Source organism: Haliaeetus albicilla, chromosome 3, assembly GCF_947461875.1.
Source record: "Haliaeetus albicilla chromosome 3, bHalAlb1.1, whole genome shotgun sequence".
Taxonomy (NCBI): Eukaryota; Metazoa; Chordata; class Aves; order Accipitriformes; family Accipitridae; genus Haliaeetus; species Haliaeetus albicilla.
In genome coordinates, this window is record NC_091485.1 from 10,362,735 (window position 1) to 10,373,645 (window position 10,911).

Below are 10,911 nucleotides of genomic sequence, written 5' to 3' on the forward strand. Positions count from 1 at the left end.
CCGCTTCCTAGGAAAACCCCAAAATGGGATTCAGCTGGTGCACCCAAATTACACGATAGCTCGGTAGTTTCAGCACTTGCACAGAAAACAGGACATCCAGGTTCACACAGTTTGTCTGGGGCAGGTGGGGGAGGGTGAGGATGGGGAGAGTCAACCTACATTCCCCACCTCCCAGGAGATTGCTGTAATCCCTGCCTCATTCTGGGTGGCATCTCACCCACCTGTTTGAAGTGGTGAAAGCGCTTTCAGGCTTGTGTGCAAGCACTGTAGTCTAGCGCTTCAGGCTGTCTGCTGGGATGGAGGAGATCTGCCTATCCGTTCCCGCTCCATGGACGGCTTGTGTTATTTTATGTTAAACACGTAGAGTATAGGAAGGCTGCCACGGCCTTACGCGAACTTTCTCTCTTGCCTGATTAATCCCTTCCTATTGAGCATGATTTCTATAGTAAAAGCTCTCTTTCCCCTCCATACTTTCCTAGACAGCCAATAACCTGGTGACGAGGCCATTCTCTCAGGTAACGGTCGGTGTGAATTTGAGTCTCTTTAAGCAGAGAAAGGAGTTGAATCCCAGATCTCCCGTTTTCTAGGGAGCGCTGCAATCGACAAAGCTACAGAGTCAAGAGAAGGCAGCACCCATCTTCTTCCAGCGGTGCCTTTGAAAAAGCTCATAGGTGAGCATCTCCAGGATAGGGTTCTGATACCCTGAGACTTCCTACAGTCCTAAGCTACATATCCTTGCTCCAGAGGGATGGGATTTGGGATGTGGCCCCTGTCAACCTGTGGCAGGCGGTCTGATTTTGTACCCTTCTGCTCCCTGCAAGCATGCGAAGAGTTAGATGATGAATCTGGATTTCTGGATTTCTGTCTGGGGATGGGGTGCTAAAGAAAACACTGCAGTTTTTAATTTGGTCAGCTAAAACCTCGTTGGGTTTAGGTCTGAGTCAGAATCCTGCCCTTTGGAGGTATCCTGCCATTCAGAAAATAGATGTAACAGGTGCCGGTGCTGACCAAGGTGACTGAAGTCTTGAAAACAGGATGTGGTCCTGATCAAAATGACACCTAGCTGAGTCTGGATAGCCTGGAACAGCAGCCCTGCCTCAGCTGCCTTACACGGTTAGGCCAGCAGATTTCTGTATGTGAGGTAGCATGCTACAATAGGTAGTCAGGACACCCAATTTATCACCGCTGTGTTTCCAAACTGAAAGAGGAACTCATCCCGCCTCCTTTGCTTGAAAGGCGCCCTTGTCATACAGAGGTCATGATGGGGAAGAGGGGAAGGCCTAGCTCAGCCTCTGGTGGTGTGTCTGGCAGGGTACCCCCTGCCAAAACTGAGCCCTAGTCTTGACTAAATTAAGTCCCAGCCTAATCTAGCCTGCCACCGTACTTTTACAGTCAAAAGTTTATATTTTCTTTTCCCAACTAGTTAAAGAAATGGTTGGGTGGTTTATGCTCAGATTTTCCAAATGACTGTAATTGGATCGAGGCCATGCATTGGAAATTTTTGCCCCAAAGGAAGAAATTTTGAGAAAGATTCAAATGATTCAAACCCAGTCTTTTATGAATGTTAGAAATATGCGCAGTATGCTTTGTTCACAATAGCTCTGTTTTCCCAGACAGAAGCTCCACCAACTGGTGGAATTGCCCTGGAATTCTGCAATACCACAGATGGGGAGGCTTGAATATTCCTGGACTGACTCAGCCCGTTCACTTTGCCTGGCTTGTAAGACAATAGGCGATTCTTTCTTTCTCGTGGAGATCCAAAATTAAAAGTAAAGGAGGTCGCATGTTAACAAAAGGAGCGACTGCCTTTCAGACAAACCCACGGACCGAACTGTGATCTGTTGAGAGTATAATTCCTACTGCCCACGTAAGAGCCGATTAGGAATGGGAGAAGCCAGGACCAGACAAGGTTCAGACATGCAAGCATAGCAGATTATTAAATAAGGAGATGAAGAAGCATTCGGAGGGATCTTAATTTAAGTACGTTAATTATGTAATAATGAAGCAGCTTTAAACTGGATTTATCATGGATACAGAAGAACTACAGTTCACATTGGCCTTGATTCTTTCAAAAGGACAATCTTATTTGTGTTTGCTTAAAGAAAAATGGGGGGGGGGGGGGGCGGGGCAGCTCGAGCTCATCTTATCCTGGGCAAAGATCTTGAGGAGTGTAACATTTATTACAGAGAGATGGAATTTAATGAAGGATCAAGGCCATAGGGCTGGTTTATAAACCCCAAAAGTTAATATTTTTCCCCCCTCCACCTAGTAATTAATAAAATAATAGCAATTAGCATTATTATTTCGTAAGTTTTTTTTCCCATGGCTTCCTTCTGAGCCCTTAGTTTATAAATTTAATTCTTGACTGGATTGTCAATCTCTATTCCCAAGAAGGAGTCTCTTTACTTACCACACGGAGCACTACACAAATGCAACTGTATCATCGTAAAGAAAATAATCATGCCAGATAATCATTTAGGCTTGTTCAGCAGGCATTGCCGTTCTGGCAGACTAATACTTTCTGTTCGTGTTGACAAAGGATAGCTCCTCAAAAGCATCAACTTGTTATTTATTCACTTTTCCTGACATCTTTCTATGAGCAGAACCGTTTAAATTCCATCTGTTCTTATTACCTCGTCTTTCCGGTTACCTGGTTTGGTTTACTCCTAATGATCTCCAAACCATTTACCTATGTTACCAGGCATTCCATTTCATTTACTGTCTCTCTCACCTCTTCTTGGACTGCATTTTCTTTCCTTCCTACTATTGCCCTCTCCGTTTCTCTCCCTTCTCGCTACTGTGCTATCTGAACCGCCCACATCCAAGCGCCATCGGGCAGCAGTTCCTCAGCTGGGGTAGGATGAGGGGTTCGAGGAGAGGACAGTGGCAGAGTCCAGCTGCCAAGGCAACCCACCATCTCGTTTTTTTTTACTAATCGGTCCATCTTTCCCTCCCTGCCCTGTGTACGAAAAGACCAGAGCGTGGTGTATGCACTCTAGGCCTGAACTTACAGCCCTAGCTCCAGGAGTAGGGTGGTGAGCTCAGAGTCTAGTCTTTGGGGTTGTGAAAATCATCTTGAAATCCAGACTTGAGTGAAACTGGCAGGTCACGGCTGCCGGAGCCCACAGCGGGCTGGAAGTGTCATACCTGGAGCTGCATGAGGCGCGCTGCTCTGCGCAGCAGCAGCCCTCTGGGAGCGAGCAGTGCCAAAACAAACTTACAAACAAAAGGAGCAAAGTGCGCCGAGCGCAGGTGTGCTGCTGTTCCTCTTCTACCAAAGAGAAGGAGCCCGCTGCCGCTTCTGCAGAAGCCGTGAGAACGGCAAAATAGCAAAAATTGGGAGCGTCAAGAAGTGAAAGCCAAACCCATCTAAATACAGCTTTAGAAAACAACCATCACTGCTTCTGGGGCACCTAGGGTAGAGATCCAAAATTAGAGAAGGGCTACGTGTCTCAGTGATGGAGGCGAGGGGGAGAACGACAGAGAAGAGAGGTTCCACACCTCGTCTTCTGCTTGCTTAGGTTATCCTCCCTTGAGCGTTCGAGCTTTGCAAAGGCGAACAGGAAGCACCGCAGTGGAACTGAGAATCAGGGGAGCTGCTCGCCGCTGCAGCAGAAGGTGCATGTGTTTTTCTAGTAAAAGGACCTCCCCACTTTCAAAGGAGCAAAGTCATAATAGGTTCTCTCTAATTCCTGTGACTCTGAAAGAGAAGACCAGCGAAAGTCAGCATCGTTCCGCATAGTTTTGGCCGATCTCAATGCTCTGCCTTACAGGAAGGGAATGGAACGTTAATGCTTGAACAATCTCCTATTTTTTACTAGGATACGTTTTGTATTTTTGTAAGAAATTTGTTGGGGATGATGAGGCAAAAGCTTTGTCACATTGCAGTTAAATTTGGCACTAGAAACTAACGCATAATTAGAAGTTCCGGGCAAGTTAAAAAACAAATTTAATAATTCCCATTTTGCCTTTCCTCCTTCATCAAAGCTTTCATGTGCTGAGTGCTAGAATAACTCTGGTGTTTTCACCCTACCAAAATTCCCCACTGATCATTCCGCGCATTTGTGGTTCCATGCAAGGGGGAAAAAAAAGCTTCCTGCCATCTGTTCTGAATTAGATATCTTTTCCTATTATATTTCCCCGCGTTATTGTCTCTGTTGTTATGAAATACTAACTTAAATTTGCAGTATTTGTACCCTTAAGAGTTTAGGCAATTCCCTTTATTTTCCACGCTGCTGCTCTTAAATCAAGACGAAGAAACGGCGTCCTGTATCCAGCAGACAGATAACACCGCTGAACTTCACCTTTTTATCAGTCACTATGCCTTTTCCTAGCCTGGTGCTTTCTAACGACGAGGGCACAAAACAGTCTCATAAATAGGCTTTTATTAAAAATTATGTCCTTTCACGATCGCTTCCTTTCTACCTGTTCCGCTGGCTTTTTAACTGCAAGGAATGCGCTGCTTTTAGATTTCTTTTTAAGCTCCCCCCCCCCCCCCCCCCGCGACCGAGCGAAACCCACTTTGCTCCTCTTTCCCACGTCACGCGGCGAGATCCACTCGGGATTAAGGGACTGACTATTCCCCCCCCCCCCCCAATTTCGCCGTATTTCGCCGTTTCTCCGGGGCTCCTCCGTTGTTACAGGGCTTTAACCGGGGGGAGGGGGAAGACTTCAGCCGGGAGAGGGTCGTGTCCCCCCCCCCGTGTCCCCGTCCCCGTCCCCTCCCGCGGCGGCAGGTGACGGCGGCGGCGGCACGCGCGCCCGGTCCCGTGACGCGGCGGGCGGCGGGCTTTGGAGCCCGTCCCGCCCAGCTGAGCGCCGCGTGACGCCGGCGGCGCCGCCAACAGGTGTCCCCGCGCCGCTGCCGGGACCGCCGGGGCACCCCCCTCACACACACAAACACACACATACCGCCGGCCCCCCCCCCCCCCCCCCCCCGCAGTGACCCAGCCCGGCCCCTGGCTCCGTTCCCGGGCCGGGAAGGTTCCACTTTTAACCGAGAGGGGTTCCCCGCTGGGATGGACGAAGCCCGGCTCCGGGGCACCGCGCTTCCCCCGGCAAAGCCGGCAGCTCTACGGGACACCCCCCCCGCGGTACCGTTTCCACAGGGGACTCGACTCCACGGGCTGAGGGGGTGGGGGGGGAAGAGACGTTTTAAAGCAGCCCCGGGGTTACCGGGCCCCCGCACCTCACGGAGCCCCACCGGGGTCTCTGCGGGCAGAGCGGCACCGCCAGACCCTGGATGGGCGACTCCGCTTCCCGGAAGCCCGGCACCGGCTCTTACGCTTTTATTTTCCGTGGGGTTTTTCCCCGGGGATGGGGTGGGGGGGTAGAGGGGGAATCCCCCCTCCCCACCCCCACCCGGCTCGGCGGCCCGCGCGCTCCGCCGCCCCGCCCCCGTCACGCGCTTGCCGCCGCTCCGGCCGCGCGCGCGACGCCCGGCTTCCCCCCCCCCGCGCCGCCAGCTCTCCGCGGGGGCGGGGCCGAGGCCGGCTCGTCACCTGACACCGCCTACGCCGCGCGCGCGCGCGGCCCCGCCCCGCCCTCCCCCCCCCCCCAGCGCGTGCGGAAGGCAAACAAACGGCCGGAGCACCGCGCGCCTCCTCTTTCTTTTTTTTTTTTTTTTATTTTTTTTTTTATTTTTATTTTTTTTTATTTTTTCCCCTCTCCGCCTTCTCCGGCTATAAATAGCCCGCGCCGTGCGTGTGTCACGTTCCCATTACGTACGCCTTACGCTGACGCACGGGGGCGGGCGCGCTCCGTGACGTCAGCACGTATCCGGCCAATCTATAAATAAACTTCCGGCGGCGGGTGCCAGGGGCGGGCGCTGATGATGTCGCCGCCGCCGCCGCCGCTGCTGCTGGTCCCGCTCCCCCGGGAGCGGCCGGCCCCGTTGCCCTGGTGACCCGCGGCCTCGTTTCCTCTAAGCGGCTGCTGGGCGGTGGCGGCGCCGCGGGGGCTCCGGTCCCGGTCCCGGTCCCGGTCTCCGCTCCGCTGGGAGCCCGCCGGGCCCGCGGCCTGGTTGGGGAGGAGCGCCCAGGGGCGGCAGGGAGGGCGCCGCCGGCCTGCCCCGCCGGCGCTGAGTCGCTGCTATCCGTGTAGAGCCTCACCCGTTGGTGAGGTGGTAGTGCGGCACGGCTTGCCCCGTGCCTCTTAATTGCGTACTTCTAATTAGTTCCCTGCTGCGAAGGCAGTAGGTTTTTGGGGGGGGGGGTGCCCGCAGTGAGGTGTGGGGTTCCTCGGAGCCGCCTCAGGAGCTGCTCTCCTCCAGTGTCGAGTTTGGGGAGCAGCGTGCACCCCTGTGGAGGGGTGAACTGCGCTCGAACAGCAGGTGATGCGGCCTTTCCCCCCGCACCCCCCTGCCCGGCTACATAGCAAGTCCAGAGCTGTGGCAGTTTGCAGCCATGTGTTTTAAATCATTGTTTGTCTTAAAAGTGTTGACCGTGAGTTAGTAATTCAGTAGTTGCTCTGCAGTCGGGCCCAAGTCTGTGTGTGGTAGAGATGGAGCACATAGCAGAAACGGTAACTTCGGCCATCCTGCTGTCCTCCCTTGAGTCTGAGATCCAGATCCTAGATAGAGTTTTGGGGAATCTGTATATATTTTAGCTGGCTGTTAGAAATACAGTATTCCCTGCTCATAGGCTTAGCTGCAGCCACCTCCTAGGAAGTAGCCAATGCTTTTTTGGATCCCTTTAGGTCAAGGAGGGAAGGGAATGTCACTCTCGCAGGCTCTAACCACTGGTCTGCTGTTTGAAAGTGGCTGCGGTGGTGGGTCTCGATGTCGTCAGTATGTATTAGGCCCCTCGGGGCTAGGGGTGTAGCAAGATAATTCGTTCTGCAAGCAGCTGTGCTGGCTGAAGATGCAACTCTCCCCCAGTGGTTTGCTGCCTTTCCTCTGCCAGAGTTACCGCCCCCACAGCTCTTGAGTTAATGTTGGATAAGTGAGCAGCTGGGAGAAGGGTACTAATTTTGCCTAAAGCACACTAGGGAGGATTCGTATGATCTCTTGCTGGCAGAGGTTTGGACTTGGTTATCTTTGGCACATAGATGATGACAGCATTATATGGCAATAATACATTCGCCAGGGCAGTGATGTTTGAGAGAAAATACCTGCCGGTTGCTTTAGGCATTGGGACAGTTTTCTTGTGAGTACATGGTGTCTCTGAGATTCAGGTGGGTAGACAAATGCTCGGGTCGGTCGAGATGGTAATACCTGTGGGTCTGTTCACAGCAGTGCTAGGTGTCTTGAGTAACCTCTTCTGGTGAAAGCGTAGGTGTGGGCAGCGTGTTTGGCTCTCCTGTCTGGGCATCTTGCTTTCATCCTAAATGTATAGGGCTGGGTTCAAAGAGAGGTCTGCCTGACTGGCTGAACAACCTATTGAAAAACAATTCTGGAAAAAGAAATCCAATTCTAGTACTTAAACTGTTGCTAAGTAGTGTGATAATTAAATTATTACCTAGTTTTGATTGTAAGCTTTCTGGGTAGGGGAGCATCACAATTATTGGCCATCTCATGCTTCTTATTGCTTGCACCAAGATGTGTTTTTCTTCCAAAGACTCTTTGTTAAGCAGTAACAAAGTAAGTGTAAGTAGCAGACTTACTTAATACTACTCTTACAGTGCTTGGGGTTTCAGGAAGTCCAGCCATCTTAATTGTTTTCTAGTGCATGGTATTTTTGTACTTCATTTTGTAGGTCAACGTGTAAAACTTGATTGGTTTGCTTAAATTATAGGTTATAAAGTACTTGATGTTACGCTTTTCTTGTCTTGTGCTTTTATGTCAATGGAATTTGAAAAATAACTTCTCCCACTAAGAGAACTGGCCGTTTTAGTGATTCAGGGTTTCCACTGAGTTCTGTGCGTTTGGGGAGTTTTGTATGTATTTTCTAGCCCTGATAGACAAATTCATTTCTGTCTTTCCACAGATAATGTGAAAATTTTACAACTCGCAGTGGGCTGAATAGTGATACAGTCATTTCTAACCCTAATCAGCTTTCTAGGGCATATTGGACATAGCAATTTCTTAGAGATGTTGGAGCACTTCTTAATCTTGCAGGTTTTTGGAGGTATACCCTTCTCTGATGTACATGGTCTGTTGGAATGTCACACGGAGACTATGTCAACCTTCTGGGAGTTCGGATTTGATGGTAACATCAGCTTCAGTTCTCAAACAAAATGGCTTGCTTTTCCAGTAGTTGCATTCTCGGAGGGAAACTTGGTGGTTTTGCAGTTGCTTTATCTGTAAGGTTTGTAGTTTGCTGGAGAATTTTCCTAGACAGCACACGTGGCTGTGCAGGTGAGCTGAAAGTAGGAGCAGCTTGGTTATCTGTGACAGATGTCCTCTGATGTTTTCCACCACTGCAGTAGGATAGATGACATGTGACATCATCAGTGGGACAGCTGGTATCTTCACCTCTACCTAGTCATCCCCAAAGGATGAATTCCAAGCCATTGGCAGCTGTCTTAGAGGCGGGTGAAAAGGATGAAAGGATCTAGTTATGAACAAGCCCTCAAATTGACCTACCTCTCTGAAAGTGGTAGAGTCAAGTCACAGCGCTGTCTTTCCAGGAAACATTGACTTAGTATTTCCGCCCTGTGATATTTCAAAGAACTTTGGAGAGAGCTATTGTACAGTGCTGCTGGCGGGCAAAATGAGTTCTTTAGGTGTATTTGACCAAAACCAGTTAGCAAGCTTGCATTAAACTCATCTTGAGCTTTTTGTTAATAAGCCTCATGCCATTGGGTGCCTAAAGGTCTCCTGCAGGGTTCAAGTGTTTTACTAGTTGGCCATTTAAATGTTTTTGATAGCAAAAGCACTTGGGTGTGCAGTGAACTCTCTTCCCACTGAAAGAATAGAGTTGGGACACTTGGCAGTGGGCCGAGGAAAGCTGACTTTAACACTGTGTCACTTCTCAGTGCTAGGTCCCAAGGCCTTGAATTAAGGAGGACAAAAAAGGTGGGAAGTTAGAGGTAATCTTGGTGGGGCTCAACCCAAAACAAAGTAGTGACTCTCTTAGTTCATGTGCATTCTACCAGTGTAGTGCCTTGTTTGAACAGAAGACAAGTTAAAACAGAACAAAGATAGAGCTTAGGGGAAAGCGGAGAAAGATGAATACGACACAAAGCCATAATGGCTTCGCAGGGTACGGTAATGAAGCAGAAAACTAGTCTTCTTTATAGTTGTCTCCCCAGGCTCAGATACCTCTTAATTCTCGGTGCTGGGAGTAAATGTCCTCTACAGCAATGTTGTCTGTGATCAGGCTAATTGATAATGTTTCTGTCATTGTGAATGGTAAACAGTAAAAATATTTTTGCAACAACAGTTGATCATAAGAAAATCTAGTATTAATGTGACAATATTGTACATTCTTTGAATGCTTCATTAAAAAAAAAATCATACTTTTGGGGGAATATCTTTTTTTGAAAGGTTTGCTCTCTGACTTCAGGTGGACTGGGATACTTGCATCAGTGAAGTCACTTCTGTCTGTTTTACAGAATTCAATGTGTCAGATATATTTTTTTAATAAGAAAAAGAAAAGCATTCTAATCTTTCTGTGATATACGTCTAGGAGCAAACTTGCTAATGTTTATCTTGAGCAAATTCATGTTGTTTCTTTTCCAGAAATGTTTCATTTGTTGAAGTGAAGAAAATTAAGTCAGAAAAACATGTTTGGATGGAATATAACAACGTGCATGATTGTATTAAAATCCAGTTTGGTATTTGAATTACTAAAAAGTGTGGCTTGGTACGGTTCTTGAATATGATTGTAACAATATTGTGTGTGAGGGTTCCATGTTCTAAAAAAGTTTTAATTGGCATTGTTTTCTTTGTTCCCTTGCTTTTCTTGTCATGAGAAGCAAAAATGGGCTAACTTCATTATTTGAGTGGGACATTGTAAGCAGAAGAGCACAAGATAATGTGGTTTGTTAATGTCAGCCTTTAGCTTATGTCTGTGGTCACACTTAAAAATGCCCTTCTTGGTTTCTCTGCCTTCTGTTCTTCTTTTCACTCTAATCTCTGTTCTGCCTTATACCTCTAGAGTTCCCAGTCTCTGTTTTGGGTCCCCTTCGTTCCACAGTAGGCCAGTTCTGGACTTTCCTGCTTCACGTTTCCCTAATTGACTAGTTTTGTTCATTTATGTTTTAAAAATGAGTGATTTCATGTTAGCTTTCTAGGGTTTTAATAAAACTTGTATTTACTTTTTTTTTCCCCCAAGCTGGTCTTCTTGTGGAAGAAGTGCTAATGAAACCTGTTAATGTCTAAAGCATGCGGCTTTTTCTTGTGCTACATTCAGCCTTTTTCTAAACACTTTTTGACATTTGGTTTTCATTATGTGCTCTTCTGCTGTTGACTTTGTCATTCAGAACTGTCTTCAGTCATGAATAGAAAATAGGAGGGAGTTTTTCTCTGGGATCTGGCATGTAATGGAGGCAGAGCTACTTACGTACGATGAGATTTGTGCATGCCTTTCCTTATGATGGTCTCTTGTACTAGTGAGTAGATCTTCCCTCCCCTGCTTAACTGGTCTGCAACTTGCTCAATCTTCTATGGCAAAGCCAAGGCTTTTGCACTGGGAACGAGATGCAAGCCTGAGACATGATCTCTCTGTTTCTTCTCTGAGGAGAAGAATCAGTCTGCCTTTAATAGTCTTAAGGCCTCTGGAGCCATAGAGAAGCAAGTAGACAGGGAGAACTGGCGACTGCTTTCCATTTCCCGTTCCCCCAGGGTGATTTGGAGTATTTGGAGAAAGGCTTAATCCCCTCTATGTGAGAAGAGTGGTCTGTCTTTGTGGGAGGGACACTGGTTACTATTTTGCTAGTCCTTGTAATTCTGTGTGTCAAAGTGATTTGATGCTGTATGCATTCTCAGTAGTGTATTTACAGAAATCTATTTGGATAAGTTTATTGCTC